Genomic DNA, 19,100 nt, shown 5'->3' with positions numbered 1-19,100 from the left:
GTTTAGTTGACGGGACCCGGAGAAGGCCCACTCTGTGGGACCTAATTGGTCGCTGGGATTCGTGCGGCAGAAGGCGGTCTCGGAGATATTCTGGTCCAGTGCCATGAAGGGCTTTAAAGGTCATAACCAACACTTTGAATTGTGACCGGAAATTGATCGGCAGCCAATGCAGACTGCGGAGTGATGGCGAAACATGGGCATACCTAGGTAAGCCCATGACTGCTCTCGCAGCTGCATTCTGCACAATCTGAGGTTTCCGAACACTTTTCAAAGGTAGCCCCATGTAGAGAGCATTACAGTAGTCGAACATCGAGGTGATGAGGGCATGAGTGACTGTGAGCAATGAGTCCCGGTCCAGATAGGGCCGCAACTGGTGCACCAGGCGAACCTGGGCAAACGCCCCCCTCGCCACAGCTGAAAGATGGTTCTCTAATGTAAGCTGTGGATCGAGGAGGACGCCCAAGTTGCGGACCCTCCAGATTTTTTTCTATTAGGAATTACAAATTATTATTTAATAACTCATATTTTAGTAGCTGCTAGGGTTGTCTTTGCACAAAGATGGAAAGAAATGGAAACCCCTAAAGAAGAGGAGGTAATAAATAAAATTATTTAATGTGCTGAGATGGACATGGTGACAAGGCGGTTAAACAATCAAGAAGAATCGGAATTTTATAAAATATGGAGAAGGTCTATTGTGGTTAGCTCTGGCCCAGCTCTTGCCCCAAGGAATGTGAAGATGGATTTGGGGGAAACATCCACATGCCACAGGCCTGTTTTGCTCCCGATAGAATCTGCCGATGAAGTCTCCTCTGTTGAAGGAAGCGTGAGTGACAGGGAAGAGGGGAGTTTGGCAGACAGCCCAGGAGGAGATCAATCATCCTTATCATCCCTGGATTCTGAACAAGAACTTATGACGGACCCACGCATGCGTAGAATGATGCATAGGAGAGAACAACTGAAGGATTATTACAGGAGACAAGTGAGGCCACCTGTGGTTGGGTGGGGCTGCTGTAATTAGTGCTACAGATAAAAAGAGCAGCGTGCTGGTTTAGCCTCGTGGAAGTTTATCTGATTCATAGTTTCATCAAGATCGTGGAAGTTTATCTGAAAGATCGTGGAAGTTTATCTGATTCATAGTTTCATGAAGATCGTGGTTTGGTGTTTCCCCGTTCAAGACTGTGTGTGAAATTTCTGGACTTTGGAATTGGACTCAATTTCCCAGTTACTGGGTGAGAAATTGGATTGCATTTAACCTGTGCCTTGTGTGTACCAGAAAATCCCTTTGACATTTAAAAAGGGAGTTGTTTCTGCTTTTCTGTTGATAAAGACCTTTTGTTTTCCTTCTATCGTGTGGTGTGTGTCTGTTTGGACTAATTACCCTGTAATTACGGGCAGTTGGGACACGCCAGGAGAACAAGGTCTATATTTGGTTGGACAAACAAATGCTTAATGTGTATGTATACATATATGTATATGTATATGCAAGTGCATATATATATGGAATATAGATATCCAAATTTATTAGTTTGAAATGTTTACAAAGAGACAAATGTAATAGATATTTCTTATTCCTCTGAATTGATCTAAGTAACAAAAGCTTTTCCTATTTGTATTATGAAGACTTCTATTTTGAGCGGAGTGACTGTAGCTCCTTTTTATGTTATATGTTTGGTTTAGGGTTTTTTTGTGTTTGTTTGTAAAGTTTGTCTTTTTATTTGAAAATCAATAATTTTTTTATTTAAAAAAAAAGAAAAAGTATTGTTGACTTTTCTTGTGTGTGTGTCTGTTTTGGCTACTTTTGCATTTAATTAGAGGGTCGTGCCAAGAGCCGGCAGGACACCTATATTTACTGAATTATAGTTTCCAATGATTCTACTGGATTTTATTGGTTAAACTACTTGACAGGTTAAAGGGAGTGAAAAAATAATAATTGTTCAAAATAATATATTTGTTATTTGTTTATATTTTTTAATAGCTTTTCAAGGCTCTTATTAACCATAATTTACTTTTTAAAATGTACAGTTTGTACACTTGTACAGCATCTTATCAACAGCTTTATTTTTTAGTTTATTTTTCTAGCTACATACTGAGATTGCTAATTGGGAACCATGTGTTTTTAACCTGGAGATCAGTTCATACTTCCTTTTTTCAACTATTGCATATATAATAAAGTAGATTTTTAAAGATTGTTTTTATGTATTAATTGGATTGATTTTACTATTGTCTCTTTATTTTTGTTGTGAGCCGCCCCGAGTCGTTGGAGAGGGGCAGCATACAAATCCAATTAATTAATTAATTAATTAATTAGTTAGTTAGTTAGTTAGTTAGTTAAGCTTTGTGAAATTTATTTTAATTTTTTAAAAAACCCTTAATTTTCTCCATAGAAATTATTATTCAATAAATAGCTTATGATGCTCTTATGCATATATCCATAGTTATATGAGCTTATATCATATTGATCCATGCAGGTACAACATACAAACAGTTTTCATCTGCATAAATATTTTAAAATAACAATGACTTCATCTGCTTTTGATCTTTCAAATATTTGGGTATTTGGCTATAAATGGAAAAGTTAACACCTAATTACACATTATTGCTAACATTTTATCCTAAATCTTGATAATCTACATTGTTAACATTGTTAAGTAATAATCCCATTAATGAACTTGGGAGACTAATTGCATCCAGTTGGAGGTTATGTCTATACTTAAGTATAAATACTTAGATATGAGAGACTCATTAGCATTGATTAAACAGTGCCGAGGAAAATAATTTCCGCAAAAAGTACCGTATATACTCGAGTATAAGCCGATAGAAAAAGAATTCCTGTCTAGCTCTGCCTCATAACACATTATTAGATCCTATCCAAGCAAGGACAGCAACTACCACAAAATACCATTTTTTAAACAGTTTAAATCCTTTCAAAGGAGGGGGAGGAGAATCTGACAGCAGGGGGCCTTTAGTTACTGTAAACCTGTTGACAAATACACACAGGGAGTAAAAAAAAAAAGCCTCTGGGTTTCAGCAAGAGGTAGCTGGCTTTTTTCACGGTGGGGGGGGGAGAGGGGGCATACACACACACATACACACACACAACCTCACCGGCTTCCCATTGCTTTTTTCCCCTCTCGGTTGGAACAAATGGCTGCCTCCTTTGCTTGAGCCAGGGAGAGGAACTACGGTGTGCGAGAGGGGACAAAAGCTGGTGCCTCCTCGCTCTGGCTCAAGCAATGGTGCCCTCATGTGGTGACTTTGTCAATGACCCGAGTATAAGCCGAGGTTGTGTTTTTCAGCCCATTTTTTGGGCTGAAAAACTCGGCTTATACTCGAGTATATACAGTAGATTAAATTTTGAGAGGAAGTCAACAACAAATTGTCTCAATCTGTTACCCATGAATATAACTTCTAAAAGATGACTGATTTGCTATTGGGGATTAGATTGGTCCATTGGACAAATATTGGTGGATGATCAAGGATCCAAATAAACTGAAATAAAGCCAATTTAATTTTTCAACCAATATTCAGACATTATGTAAGAAACCTCACCATCATTTATGTGGCAACTCTGTAATTTGGAATTTCAATTTGACTCTTGGCACTTAAAAAAAATACAGACATTTTAACAACTGCCAATCAGATACATACACTCTACAGTATATTTATGAATTGCATGGATTTGTGAACAGGTTACCACTGTGGCAATTATAATTCATATTCAGTCATTCTGTTTCCCAATTATGTGCTGCCATCATGGTAGCACATTGGCAACATAAATACAGTGGTACCTCTACTTAAGAATGCCTCTACTTAAGAACTTTTCTAGATAAAAACCAAGATTTATTTTTTAGAACGAATTATGTTCTTAAGTAGAGGTACCACTGTAGCTATAAGTTATATACAGTACTGTAGATATGACATCCAGGGGTGGGTTCTACTTACCTTCCCTACTAGTTTGCATCATATTGGAAGTGTGTTAAATAGTTACATTTTGCTGAATATGCAACCTGTTATGTCTTGGTGTTTGGAGAAAATATATAGTAGATGAGCTTTTCTCTGTGAAACATGAGGAAATCATTAAAAAGGGGTATCTTTATATGGTCGTCAAATAGTAGCAATCTGATTCCTCTTAGCAATTTATGGTCCTATTAAAAATACTGGAAAACAGATGGCAATACATTCTCAGAGGATATCATGCTTTACCGCCATAGACTACAAAGAACAAGATCTATTATATAGTGCCCAAAATGTTTTGGCTGATGATTAGTTTCTTAAAGTGAAGAAGCTAAGGTCAATTCAGTATTTTAAGAAATCTCAGCCTACTGTGAAATAAAGCATAGTGTCACATTAGTCTTTCTGAATATTTTGAGCACAGACACACAGACACGCACTTAAGTGCAAGGTGGTAAAATTAAACTTACTGTATATTATTATCATGACCTTCCAATTTCAGTGGAACATCATTAATACTTGGCATCTATGCCTGTTAGAATCAGAGTTGAACCTAATACTTGAAAGTGAAAATTAGACTACTTGGATGAATATAATGACTTCCAGAATACAAGTCAGTGGGGAAATCCTTCCTGATGTGGTATTTCAAATATTGGCATGGACTGCAGCATGAATGTTGCATGTCTAAATGCTATCATTATTGATATATAATCTTTATTTGAAGTTTTATGTAATATTGTAAAATGTTTTGCAAGTTGCTGAAAAAATATCTGAGTTTCTCATTCAAAATGGTTTTTTTAGGCTGGACAAATGCAATTTTTTTTTAAAAAAATAGTATTGTCTTGTTACTTTCTCTTTCATTATCTTCTCTGTGATTGAATGCTTTATCTTTTATCGTTTTAGGAATGATGCCTTCAGTGGAATAATAAGTATTTGGGATTTTTCAACTAAAATAGGCCAAAGTATTATTCGTGTCCTTACTAAATCATCTCTTTACCTTGTCAACAAAGAAAAATAAGAATGAACTAAAGGTAATTCTGATTGTTTGGCTTTGTTTTAAAAGATTTAGAATATTTATAATATTTAAAAGATTTAACTTACTACCTGTTTCAATAGATGAAGAGAACTTTATTGAAATTTACATTAACATACTTTTTATTTAGTATGTTTATATATCACCGGCTCAAGGTTGACTCAGCTTTCCACCCTTCTGAGGTGGGTAAAATGAGGACCCAAATTGTGGGGGCAATATGCTGGCTATGTTAAAAAGTGCTATTGCTAACATGTTGTAAGGCGCTTTGAGTCTAAGGAGAAAAACGGCATTAACAAATCAAATAAATGAATATGTAATAATATGTAAAATATTATTATAAATATATAATATTGAGAATTCACAAGTGGCATTTATAAAAAAATATAATTATTCCTCATTAAAATTAATAGGATAGAAGTTAAATAAAGACCAATTGTCTTACGATTTCAATCTGCCTTCTTACAAAATTACTTCATATTTAAAATCAAATAATGAATATTTTGAATCACAATATGGATAGTCCTCAAATTATGATTGCAATGGACATTACTCATTAAGTTGTAACTTGTAATGGTCACAAATTTGGTCATTACCTGACCAGTTCAGACTTTTTGGTTCAGTCAAATACTGTGATTAAGCAAATCCATAGTTTGGTATTGATTCCCCACCACCACCACCACCACACACACACACACAAATAAATGTTGGTTTTTGGCAAAGACAATGTAAAAATCATGTAATACAGAATGCTGCCAATTGTCACAAATGATTACTGGTTACTGAGCACCCAAAACACTTTTGGGGACCAATGGAACTTCAGATCCTGATTAGATCCAGTGTAACTTTGAACAGTTTCCAAGCAACTGGTCTAGGGGCGGGTTCCTACCGGTATGGTTCACTCTGCCGTCCTGGTAACAGCTTGTCGATTGAGTAATTTGCATGCGATGGCTCTGGTACCGTCTTTGCCGGGCCATTGCGCATGCCATCTTTTTTCCATTTTTTTTGCTTATTTTGGCTACACGTATGTACAAACATGCATCCTCTCACATGGTTTTGCTTCCTGTTCATGCACAGAAGCAAAACAAAATGCAGAAATCTCATACCCGCAAGCATCCCCTTGTGAGATTTTGTTTCTGTGCATGCATGGGAAGCAAAATCACATGAGAGGACATGTGCTTGCGTTTAGCAAGCAATGTGCGCACAGTGGCAATGCGCTCACAGTGCACTGGTAGCGGGATAAAAGGAGCTTGCCCCTGAACTGGTCCTAACCTGAGGTGTACAGTGATACCCCGCTCGTTGCGAGGGTTCCGTTCCAGGACCCCCCGCAACGAGCGGGTTTTCGCGAAGTAGCGCTGCGGAAGTAAAAACATCATCTGCGCATGTGCAGATGGTGTTTTTAACTTCCGCAGCGCTAGCGAGGAGCTGAAGATTGGGGGCGGGGCGGCTGTTTTAAAACGTCGCCGCCGACATGGGGGGCTCGCTAGCACCCCCCCGAACCCCCAACCCAGGTTTGGGGGGGTGCTAGCGAGCCCCCCATGTCGGCGGGGACGTTTTAAAACACCCGCGCGGCTTTCCAATGAGTCCCGAAGACAAACGCGGAAGTTTGACGTTTGTCTTCGGGACTCATTGGAAAGCTCCGATCGTTTTAAAACAGTTGCGCCGTTCTCCGCTGACTCCTAAAATGGGGAAGTTCGCCAGGAGTCAGCGGAGAACGGCCGGTTTTAGCTTCACATTCCTCCAAGTCATTTCGCCGCTCGTGTCCTGGCTAAATCGGGCAGCAGGAGACAGGCTTTGAGTTTTGGCTGTGGGGCGAGGGAGTTAGGAAAGTCCTACTTCTCCCCCCGCAGCCAAAAACTCAAAGCCTGTCTCCTGTTGCCCGGTTTAGCCAGGACACGAGCGGCGAAATGACTTGGAGGAATGTGAAGCTGAAACTGGCCGGTTTCAGCTTCACATTCCTCCAAGTCATTTCGCCGCTCGTGTCCTGGCTAAACCGGGCAGCAGGAGACAGGCTTTGAGTTTTGGCTGCGGGGCGAGGGAGTTAGGAAAGTCCTACTTCTCCCCCCGCAGCCAAAAACTCAAAGCCTGTCTCCTGCTGCCCGGTTTAGCCAGGACACGAGCGGCGAAATGACTTGGAGGAATGTGAAGCTGAAACCGGCCGGTTTGGACTTCCCATTCCTCCAAGTCACTTCGCCGCTCGTGTCCTGGCTAAACCGGGCAGCAGGAGACAGGCTTTGAGTTTTGGCTGCGGGGCGAGGGAGTTAGGAAAGTCCTACTTCTCCCCCCGCAGCCAAAAACTCAAAGCCTGTCTCCTGTTGCCCGGTTTAGCCAGGACACGAGCGGCGAAATGACTTGGAGGAATGTGAAGCTGAAACCGGCCGGTTTCAGCTTCACATTCCTCCAAGTCATTTCGCCGCTCGTGTCCTGGCTAAACCGGGCAGCAGGAGACAGGCTTTGAGTTTTGGCTGCGGGGCGAGGGAGTTAGGAAAGTCCTACTTCTCCCCCCGCAGCCAAAAACTCAAAGCCTGTCTCCTGCTGCCCGGTTTAGCCAGGACACGAGCGGCGAAATGACTTGGAGGAATGTGAAGCTGAAACCGGCCGGTTTCAGCTTCACATTCCTCCAAGTCATTTCGCCGCTCGTGTCCTGGCTAAACCGGGCAGCAGGAGATAGGCGGTGGGCTGGGAGCCGCAGGCGAAAGGAGCTCGGGCATTGTTCTCCGGACCCCGCCCGCAGCCTGGAGAGGGAAAGGGCCGCCGCGGGGCTGAGCGGGCGGGGTCCGGAGAACAATGCCTGGCGCCGCGCTCCGATGCCCGAGCTCCTTTCGCCTGCGGCTCCCAGCCCACCGCCTCGCTGGTTGGCTTCTCCTCCTGCTCAGCCTCGCCTCGGCCTTTGTGCGCGGCTTGTCCCGACAGCCCCCACCCCAGCACTTTGAATCCAGCAGCTTCTGCTGGATACGGGCGGTGGGTGGGACGAGCGGCGCGGAAGCCAGGGGCTGTGGCAGCTCGCCCCCCCATCGCCCGTATCCAGCAGAAGCGGCGGGATTCAAAGTGCTGGGTGAGGGGTGTCCCGACAGCCCCCCACCCCAGCACTTTGAATCCAGCAGCTTCTGCTGGATACGGGCGGTGGGTGGGACGAGCGGCGCGGAAGCCAGGGGCTGTGGCAGCTCGCCCCCCCATCGCCCGTATCCAGCAGAAGCGGGGGGATTCAAAGTGCTGGGGTGGGGGGTGTCCTGACAGCCCCCCACCCCAGCACTTTGAATCCAGCAGCTTCTGCTGGATACGGGCGGTGGGTGGGATGAGCGGCGCGGAAGCCAGGGGCTGTGGCAGCTCGCCCCCCCATCGCCCATATCCAGCAGAAGCGGCGGGATTCAAAGTGCTGGGGTGGGGGGTGTCCCGACAGCCCCCCACCCCAGCACTTTGAATCCAGCAGCTTCTGCTGGATACGGGCGGTGGGTGGGACGAGCGGCGCGGAAGCCAGGGGCTGTGGCAGCTCACCCCCCCCAATCGCCCGTATCCAGCAGAAGCGGCGGGATTCAAAGGGATTCAAGGCTAACTTCTGCGCTTGGCTTGAGGACTCAGCTGGGAAGCGGCACGGGTGTTTTAAAAGGTCTCCGCCGGCATGGGGGGCTTCCTACCCCCAACCCTTGTTTGGGGGGGTGCTAAGAAGCCCCCCATGCTGGCGGAGACCTTTTAAAACACCCGTGCCGCTTCCCAACTGAGTCCCGAAGCCAAACGAACCCGGGTGGCTGGGCGAGCAGCGAGCAAATGGCGGGTGGCCGGGCGAAGGGCGGGCGAACGGAGCGCGAGCGGGTGCTGGGGGGGCTTCTCGCCCTCCCGCCAGCAAGAGGGGAAAGACCCAGGGAAGCCGCCCAGCAGCTGATCTGCCCGGCGGGGAACACCATCTACGTATGCGTGGCCATAGGAAAAAAGGGCGCACATGCGCAGATGGTGTTTTTACTTCCGGGTTGAAAAATCACGATGTAGCCCGTTCGCAATGGTCGGGGACGCAATAACCGGGGGATCACTGTATCTGTATATTCCTACAGAGATCTATTATAAGAATCATGTCTCAGACAATTGATAGATTGAACTGAGAGTCAGATCATCTTTTGTTTTTCCCCTCACTATTATAAGTGACTGCAGCATTGAGAAGAATCTTGTCAATTGTGATCACCATAAAAACATTGGAATATTAAAAATGAAAACACATAACTCACATAAAGCTCTCTGTTTTTCAGTTCTTTAGACTATCTCCACTTCTCTAATTCCTCATTTGAAAAACATTTAACTCGTTGAAGCGGATATGCATAAGGCAGATAAGCAACATGATGGTAGCTGCACCAGATACTATTTTTCAACACTCCTAAACAACACTTTTCATTTTACTCAGCGGTGGGGTGTTTCCAGTTTGGACTTGTTGTTAGAACTTGTAGCACCAGCAGTGCGCGAACCGATAACAAAAATATTTACAACCCGCCACTAATTTTACTGTTCTTAACATACCAAAATTGCTTGTATTATGCAGTAAATCCATAGTTAACTGTCACATACTAAATAGATAAATTATAAGGGCAGACTAGATGGACCATGAGGTCTTTTTCTGCCATCAATCTTCTATGTTTCTATGTTTTCTACAAAATTTTCCATGTACTTTGAAATGACCAATTTTCTTTTGAATTTCTCTAGTAACAAAATTAGAAATGCTTAAAAATCTTTGTTACATTATCTAAAGAGAAGTCCTTTGTTTTATTTATTTTCATGAAAATCAAAGCAACAATGGTTATATATGGCCAAATAGATAAGGTTACTCAGGGCCATCCTCCAAAGTGAGATCAAAAGGGGTTCATAATAAAATAAAATAAATGATATAATTAATTCATAATGAAAACTATTGACAATGATATCCAATATAATAAATAGTTCTTGACACTTATAGTGTGGTTGATTTGCAGATTTTATAGTCACATCTATCTTGACAAGCATCATGTCAAAGAATTTTTTATTAAACATTATATATTGGATAGTCTATTTTAGACGGCAAGAATCACTGCATTCCATATTTTTATTATTCTCATATATTACTGTAATATATGTATTTTCTTGATCACAAAACCTATCAGTGTCAAAAACATGTATAATTTTGATAAATGTTTTATATTTAAACAGATGACTTAAAGCAACATCTAATCATACAAAAACCTCAAACATGTCATATTTATCAAAGATTTGGTTTAGGAAATTTATTGGATTGATTTTTTTCAAAGCAGTGATTTATGTTTTATTAATCCAACGAATCAATTTTCTAGCTTTAATACACTTGCTTCTTAAAGAGAAATTGTTTTTTAAACGCTGCAATTGGTCATGTCCACTGAGTCCAATGCAACAATATTTTTTTAAAGTTACTATAGTTTTAAAGTTACTATAGCAAGTAATTGCATATAATCAAGGACGAGCTTGTTCAAGGTTTATATGTACTATAATTCTTCACTATCTTTCTCAGGCAAACATTTGTTCTAGAGGATATTAAAAAAATAGTATTTTTCTGTAAAGATTCAACTAGTGCAAGTGAATTATATCCTCATTTCTGCAAAGAAGGATGAACACTAATGTGATTTTGGGCAGCAAATTCATTTTCAGAACACTAAATCCTTATTGTTTAGAAATATGAGCCGGGGTGGCGCAGCAGGTAGAATGCTGTACTGCAGGCCACTGAAGCTGACTGTAGATCTGTAGGTCAGCGGTTCAAATCTCATCACCGGCTCAAGGTTGACTCAGCCTTCTATCCTTATAAGGTGGGTAAAATGAGGACCCGGATTGTGGGGGCAATATGCTGGCTCTGTTAAAAAGTGCTATTGCTAACATGTTGTAAGTCGCCCTGAGTCTAAGGAGAAGGGCGGCATAAAAATCAAATAAATAAATAAATAAATAAATAAATAAATGAATAAATACCTTCTGTACAAATCTGTACAAATAAGAAAAGATGCAAATTGCATTTCTGATTTTAACTTTGACAGAGGGGTTTTTTTTGGTACTATATACACATTTTAAGAAAATTGATATGAACATTTCATAAAATAATTTGGAGATTCTTTTTGGCATATTGTAAGAATTACACTTCTGCCTTGGAAATTACTTTTCTTGGAATCCCAGAAAATGGAGATGCCTTTTCTCATTTTTAAGGGAGCATCTTTTTAGATTTTTAATACAATTTACGTATTTGTTGTTTCTCTATCTTCACATCATCAATGATATGGTGTGCTTGTACGTGAAAGCAGAGATAATCTGCTAGGGCTCTCAAACATGACTGACATTTGTTTTGAAGGTTCATTAAACATGATACTGTATTACTAAAAAAAAATAATCAAAGGAATCTTCAGATTCCATCTGTGATAGACACTTTTGCAGCATTCTGGAATCTTGGCAATTGACCCAAATCGAAAAATCAAATAGTTTTTGATTTTACTATATGTTTAAGCAGGAGGATAAGGACTGGGTATGTCAACAGTTCTATTTCTATGAAAAACATAATTTTTTAAATTAAGATTGATGAATTTAAGATGTTAAAGAAACATAAATAACATGAATACTATTATCACTTCAAATAATTTGGTGATGGTTCTGCAGGACTATGCAATTCATACATTTAAAAAAAATTAAAATAAATAATTATATTAATTATATTAATTATATTATATTATATTATATTATATTATATTATATTATATTATATTATATTATATTATATTATATTATATTATATTATATTATATCATATTATATTATATTATATTATATTACTGTATTTTTCCATGTATAAGACGCACATTTATACTTCCAAAAAATATGCCAAAAACTGAATGCATCTTATACAATGAAGGTACAACTGGATGTGCAAAAGGTCCCAAGGACAAGGCAAGCGCTGTGTTCTTTCCTTTGAGGTAAGAGCGACTGACATTTAGGACAATCTCTGAGTGCTGAGAAAAGCTGCTTCCTATAGTCTGGTGAATTCAGCAGCGATTCCTCCAAGCAAGTTAGGGCTGCAGACGAGGATAGGCAGCGTCTTCCACCCCCCCCAAAAGACTCTCAATAGTGGGCTGGGCCTGTCCCTCAAGTTTCCCACCCAACCCCCACGGGGAGGAGAAGCCACTCGGATCCTCCGAAGGAGCACCCCAAATGAGAAGGTGTGCAGCGAGCTTTTGCCTCACCTCCCAAACTCCTTCTGACTCCGCATGGTAAGAAGCAGCAGCAACAGCAGCCCAGAGCTTTTAGATGCAGCGGGGCCTTCTTTCCGTCTTTGGATGTGGGAGAGCTGAAAAAAACCCCTCCAGGACTAATAAAAATAGCTTTTTACAACAATCATTGCAAATAGACTTAAAAGATACTTAAATGAATTTATACATTCAGATCAGAATGGATTTTTACCTAAAAGACAAATTGAGGACAATATGCGTATAATTTTAAATACTTTAGAATATTATGAACAGCACCTCGAAAAACAAACGGCACTGGTGTTTCTAGATGCACAAAAGGCTTTTGACAATTTAAACTGGCAATTTCTAAATAGGCAATTACAATATATGAATTTTGGAGCGAGGTTCTTACATGTTATAGAAGCAATTTATAATAAACAGTTGGCGAGAATAATTGTGAATGGGGAGATGACTGATAAAATAAAAATCACTAAAGGTACAAGACAAGGCTGCCCATTATCACCCCTGTTATTTATTTTGACGTTAGAAGTATTGACTATAGAGCTATAAGAGCAGACAAAGAGATTTGGGCCTCAAAATTCGAGATGAATAATATAAGCTGCAAGCATTTGCGGATGATTTAGTTTTCATTTTGGAAGAACCACTTACTTCAGGCCCAAAACTTCTAACTCAAATTGAGAATTATGGAGAAGTAGCAGGACTTAAAATCAATAAAGAGAAGTCAAATATGATTGTAAAAAATATGTCAGAAAACCAAAAAAGTGATATAAAAACACTTTTAAACATACAGATAGTGAAGAGGGTAAAATATTTGGGAATTCAGTTAACAGCAAGATGTTCGACATTAATGGAAGAAAACTATATTAAATTGAAGAAACAAATTGAAACTGATTTGCAAAAGTGGAAAAACTTGCAGTTGTCATTGATGGGCAGGATTGCACTAATTATCACGATTGCTTTTCCTATTTTCAAACATACCAATTAAAGTTAATAAAACCTTTTTTAACGACATGAATAAGATAACAACTAAATTTATTTGGCAAGAAAAAAGACCAAGGATTAGTTTAAAATGTTTACAAGATGTACGAATAAGAGGAGGATTTGGACTTCCAAACTGGCATTTGTATTATCAAGCGGCGGCAATGACATGCATTAAAGAATGGACAACGCTCAGAAACAAAAGACTTTTGACTTTAGAAGGGCATGATTTACAGATAGGATGGCATTCATTTGTGTGGTATGGAAAACGGACTATACATAGATACTTTCAAACACATAGCATTAGAAACTCTTTATTTGCAAACTGCAACTCCACAGATGAGTTCTACAACACATTCTTGCTCGAGATGAAAATAATCATCAGACTTTACATACCATTAACATCTATCTCAATCAAGAAAAATAACCTCCCCATCTCAATAAGAAAATTACAAACTAAAAAAAAATCTCTCTGGCATAAAAACAAAAAAGGTCAAGTAGCAAACTTCAAAAGCTGTTATAAAAGCATATGCATCCAAATAAAAGCAGAATGTCTCAACTACCACAGCATACAAGAAGATGTATGCTTCTATGCTCCAAATCCAATTGAGCCTTCTACAACTTTGTCAACAACAAACTCAAGGACTGTAGACCTATCCCACCTCTCAAAGGACCCAACAACAAAGAATGCCATGACGATTCATCCAAAACTAACCTCCTGAACTCATTCTTTGGCTCTGTCTTTGTCAACAGCAATGGTTCATCCCCCAAATTCATCTCTCACATCACAAAATATCTCAATGACCTAGCCCAAATAGACTTCAGTGAAGACTGAGTTGAAAAAGCATTACGTGACCTTAAACCCTCTCTATCAGTTGGACCAGATGGCCTATGTGCATACTTCCTAAAAAAAATTCTCTTCTGCTATAGCTGAACCACTGAGCATAATCTTCAAAAAATCCTTCAGAACCAGCATGCTTCCTATGGTCAAAAGCTATGGTCATCCCCATCTTCAAACGAGGAGACCCCTCTCTTGTCGATAACTACAGACCAATATCACTATGCTGCGTCCCATGTAAAATCATGGAATCAATTATAAATCAATCAATTACTCTCCACTAATAATCTGCTCTCTAACAAACAATTTGGATTCAGAAAAAAACTATCCTGCAACCTACAGCTCCTCCACTGCAAAAACATATGGACAACTCATCTTGATCAAGGAGAATCTATAGATGCAATTTATATTGACTTCTGCAAAGCCTTCGATTCAGTGGTCCACGACAAACTACTTCTAAAACTCAAATCCTATGGCATCTCAGGATCCCTCCAAAGATGGATTACAGCATTCCTGTCAAACAGACCATATCTACCCATGTCCCTGTTAAAAGCGGTGTCCCCCAAGGTAGTGTTCTGGGACCAACATTCTTCATTCTCTACATCAATGACCTTTGTGACCTCATCACAATCAACTGTGTTCTCTTTGCAGACGATGTAAAACTCTTCAACACCACCAATAACACAACTGCTCTCCAAAAAGACCTAGACTCTGTTTTTGATTGGTCTAACACATGGCAACTCCAAATCTCAACCAGCAAATGCTCTGTCCTTCACATTGGCAAAAAGAATCAAAACTCCAAATACAAACTGAATAAACAAATTATCACAGATAATCCCCACTCGGTCAAGGACCTCGGAGTACTAATAAGTAAAGGCTTCAGTGCCAAAGCCCATTGCAACAACATCTCCAAGAAGGCTTTAAGAGTTGTTAATCTAATCCTACGTAGCTTCTGCTCTGGCAATCTCACACTATTTACCAGAGCTTATAAAACTTTCGCCAGACCCATCCTAGAATATAACTTACCTGTTTGGAGCCCATACCGCATTTCTGACATTAATACCCTCGAAAATTTCCAGAGATACTTCACCAGAAGAGCTCTTCATTCCTCTACCCGTAACAGAACACCCTACAAAACTAGACTTACAATCCTGGGTCTAGAAAGCTTAGAACTAAGACGTCTCAAACGTGATCATATGCTGCAATGTCCTGCCTGTCAAGGACTACTTCAGCTTCAACTGCAATAACACAAGAGCCCACAACAGATACAAGCTTAATATTAACCGCTCCAAACTTGACTGTAAAAAATACGACTTTAGTAATCGAGTTGTCGAAGTGTGGAATTCACTATCGAACTCTATAGTATCATCCCCTAACCCCCAACACTTTACCCTTAGACTATCCACGGTTGACCTCACCAAGTTCCTAAGAGGTCAGTAAGGGGCGTACATAAGAATAGATCAATGTTGGAAATATAATCAGTTACCACTCTCTTTTTATCATATGTGGGCATGCACAGAAGTTAAGACATTTTGGAAAGAGTTTAAGCAATCGATACAGAAGATTTTGAAAAGGACTATTGAATTTAAATCAGAAATATTCTTATTAGGTATTTTACCAGAAAATGTTAATAAAGAAGAAACATATTTGATTATACATATTTTAACAGCAGCTAGAATAGCATATGCACAAAATTGGAAGCTGAATAAAATTCCAGACAAAAGAGAAATATTATGTAAGCTTTTAGATTGTGCTGAAATGAATAGGCTTACTTTAAAACTTAAAGATTAAAGGAGTGGGATTACTATAAGATTTGGGGAAAGTTTTATGAATGGTTGGAAACTAAAAATAATTGAGAAGTACTTTCTTTTACTTACTTTTGAAGAAATGCGTGATGATTTAATTTTAATCTATTAAAGACCCAGATAACAAAATAAGGACTGGTGGCAGCATTGGATAAGGAGTTAACACAGAGATGAAAGGATTAAATTAGATATTGAGTTAAGATGTTAAGGTGTTTATGTTTTACTACTTCTTAACCAAAATTTTAATCAAAGAAAATATAACCTTCTGTTGGCTTATACCAGAAGGACTCTCTCTTTACTGGCAATCACAAAGAGTAAAAATAGAAAACCTTGAAGATGCCAGACAATTTTATGAAACAAATGGAATACGTAAATTTGAACAACCAACGCTGGAAATATCTTCAAGAAAAGAGGAAGAGACTGGTGGCACCGCCCAAGGGAAGGAGGAACAACAAGGAGCAAGAAGGAAACAACCACAGTGCGAATCTAAAGATCCCAATAAATACTATAAATGACAGCATCAGAAGAATTGAAAATCTTCTCAGTAAATGTTAATGGACTAAATGAACCAAGAAAAAGGAACCAAATATTTTCTAAACTTAGAAAACAAAAAGAACAAATTGTGATTTTATAAGAAGTACATATTAAAAAGACTAATAGAAAACTATTATTAAATTCTAAAATTGGGAATATTTATACCAGTTTGGCGGATCAAAAAAAAGAGGTATTGCAATATACATTGAAAATTCAATAAACTCCAAACAATTATATGCAGATCAGGAGTGAAGAATACTAATTGTACAGGTAAACACGGACACCAAACCTCTTGTCATTGTTTCTATTTATGCTCCGAATGAAAACCAACTGAAATTTTATAAACAATTACATCAAAAGATAAATGAATTAAACATTGAAAATATGATTATAATTGGCGACTTTAATGCAATTTCTAATAGATCATTAGACCATTCCAGGAAGAAAAAAGATAAAAAAAAGAAAAACATTTTGCCAACTACCTTTCAGAAAATGATATCAGAGTTATTATTAAATGATATTGGAAGGGAAAGACATCCTTTAACTAGGCAATTTACCTTTTATTCCAATCCCCATAAAATTTGGACAAGAATAGACATGGCCTGGGCTTCTAAAATAACTGCAGAACAAATTAGAGAAATTGAGATTGACACAAATATATGGGCCGACCATAGCCCTATAGTGATATACTGGAAAAATAATAAGAGACAGGTGAATTGGCAGATGAATAGGAACGTTATAAGAGATAAGCAATAAAAGGAATGGATAGAAAAAGAATTAGAATTTTTTTAAAAATTAATAAAAACTCAGAAACCTCTTTTCAAAACTTATGAAATACAGCTAAAGCATATATTAGAGGATTAACGATTTCCTATACAGCAAAGAAAAATAAAGAACAAAAGATACAATATGAACAATTGATCAGTGAATTAAAGCAACTAGAACTAGTATCACAACATGAAAAGAAAAATGGAATTAATTATGCATAAAATTAAGCTTATTGAACAAAAGCAAATAGCAGAAAAAATTCAAAAGGCCAAACAGCAATACTTTGAACATGCTAATAAACCAGGAAGATGGCTTGCATATAAACTAAGGAAGTATAGACAATCAAAAATAATTAAGTAATTAGTAGACAATAAACTGATGAAAAAGCAAGAATAGTACAAGACTTTTATAAAGAATTATATAAGAAAGAGGAAATTAAAGAAGATGAGATTTTTAAGTATTTGAATTCAGTAGATTTACCACAATTAACGGAAGAACAACAAGCAAGACTAAATAGCCTAATTACAATACAAGAATTGCAGACAATCATTAAAAAACAAAAGAATAACAAAGCAACTGGGCCGGACGCTATGGTACAAAATAGAAAGTGAAGTAATAAACAACATGTTGGAAATTTTTAATGAAAGCTTAATGGATGGTAAAATTCCAAAATCATGGTCAGAATCGTTAATAACATTAATTCACAAGTCTGGGACAGATAAAGATAAAATACAAAATTATAGACCTATATCATTATTAAATGATATTAAATGACTATAAAATATTTACCTCAATCTACGCAGAAAGACTTAAAAAATCTTAGGAGAGATAATACACCAAGATCAAAATGGATTTTTACCGGGCAGGCAAATAAAAAACAATCTTAGAATGATTATTAATTCATTAGAATATTATGAACAATATCCAGGAAAACAAATGTCACTAATGTTTTTAGACGCCAAAAAAGCATTCAACAATGTAGATTGGACATTTATTAAGATGCAATTAAATAAAATGAGATTTGGTACAAAATTTGTGAATTTAATAGATGCTATATATTCTAAACAAACAACTAAAATTATATTAAACAATGAACAACTGGAAAAATTTGAAATTTTTAAAGGAGTGAGACAAGGATGTCCGATATCACCTTTACTGTTTATTTTATCTCTTGAAGCATTATTAATTAAGATTAGGGCAAATCGCAAAATACAAGGATTAACTGTTGGGAAAGAATCATATAAAATTCAAGCATACGCTGATGGCATGACTTTTATAATAGAAAATCCACTGACAACATTACCAATCCAATTTTGATTGATACAATAGAAGAATATGGCAAGGTAGCAGGATTAAAAATTAATAAAAATAAGACTCAACTTATAGTTAAAAATATGACAGATATGCAGGAAAGAAGATTAGAAATTACTACAGATATGAAGATAGTAAAGAGAGTAAAATATCTGGGAATCTGGATTACAGTACATCCAAAACTATATCGTTAAAAAATGATAATTCTATAAAAGTAATCAAAGAAAAAAAAAGACTTAGAAATTTGGAATAGTTTAAAATTATCTTTCTTTTTTTAAATTTTTTATTTATTTTACAAATGTGACATACAAGGCAAAGGAAAAAAACATACATAAAAACATATATATACAACATTTGGGAAATGAAAGTTTTTCCACTATTTTTTTTTTATATTTGATTAGAGAATTACACTTTTTTTACATAATATTAATTTTTGAATTCTTTTATTTGACGTGTTGCTTTGCATAAGTTTTTATTTATTTATTTATTTTAGCCAATCATAAAATTTTGCCCATGTTTTATAGTAATCTGATTCTTCTTTTCCCTCTAATCTTTTGGATAACCTATCCATCTCCGCACAGTCTAGTATTTTTTAAATTATTATGTTTTCTTCCGGTATTTTATCTGTTTTCCACTGTTGGGCATATACTATTCTGGCAGCTGTTAGTATATGT

General features: G+C 38.0%; 1 protein-coding gene across 1 annotated transcript in view; it reads left to right on the top strand.

The window, feature by feature from the left end:
* Positions 1–19,100, top strand: part of PCDH15 (protocadherin related 15) — a 1,574,801-nt gene that overhangs the window by 473,895 nt on the left and 1,081,806 nt on the right. Inside the window, exon 4 of the mRNA XM_070752283.1 lies at positions 4,855–4,982. The gene's annotated coding sequence lies outside the window, so the exon portion shown is untranslated. The remainder of the gene's footprint in view (positions 1–4,854; positions 4,983–19,100) is intronic.

The sequence above is a fragment of the Erythrolamprus reginae genome, chromosome 5, assembly GCF_031021105.1.
Source record: "Erythrolamprus reginae isolate rEryReg1 chromosome 5, rEryReg1.hap1, whole genome shotgun sequence".
Classification (NCBI taxonomy): domain Eukaryota; kingdom Metazoa; phylum Chordata; class Lepidosauria; order Squamata; family Dipsadidae; genus Erythrolamprus; species Erythrolamprus reginae.
Note: the sequence above shows the minus strand (reverse complement) of the source record. Positions and strands in the feature narration are given on the sequence as shown.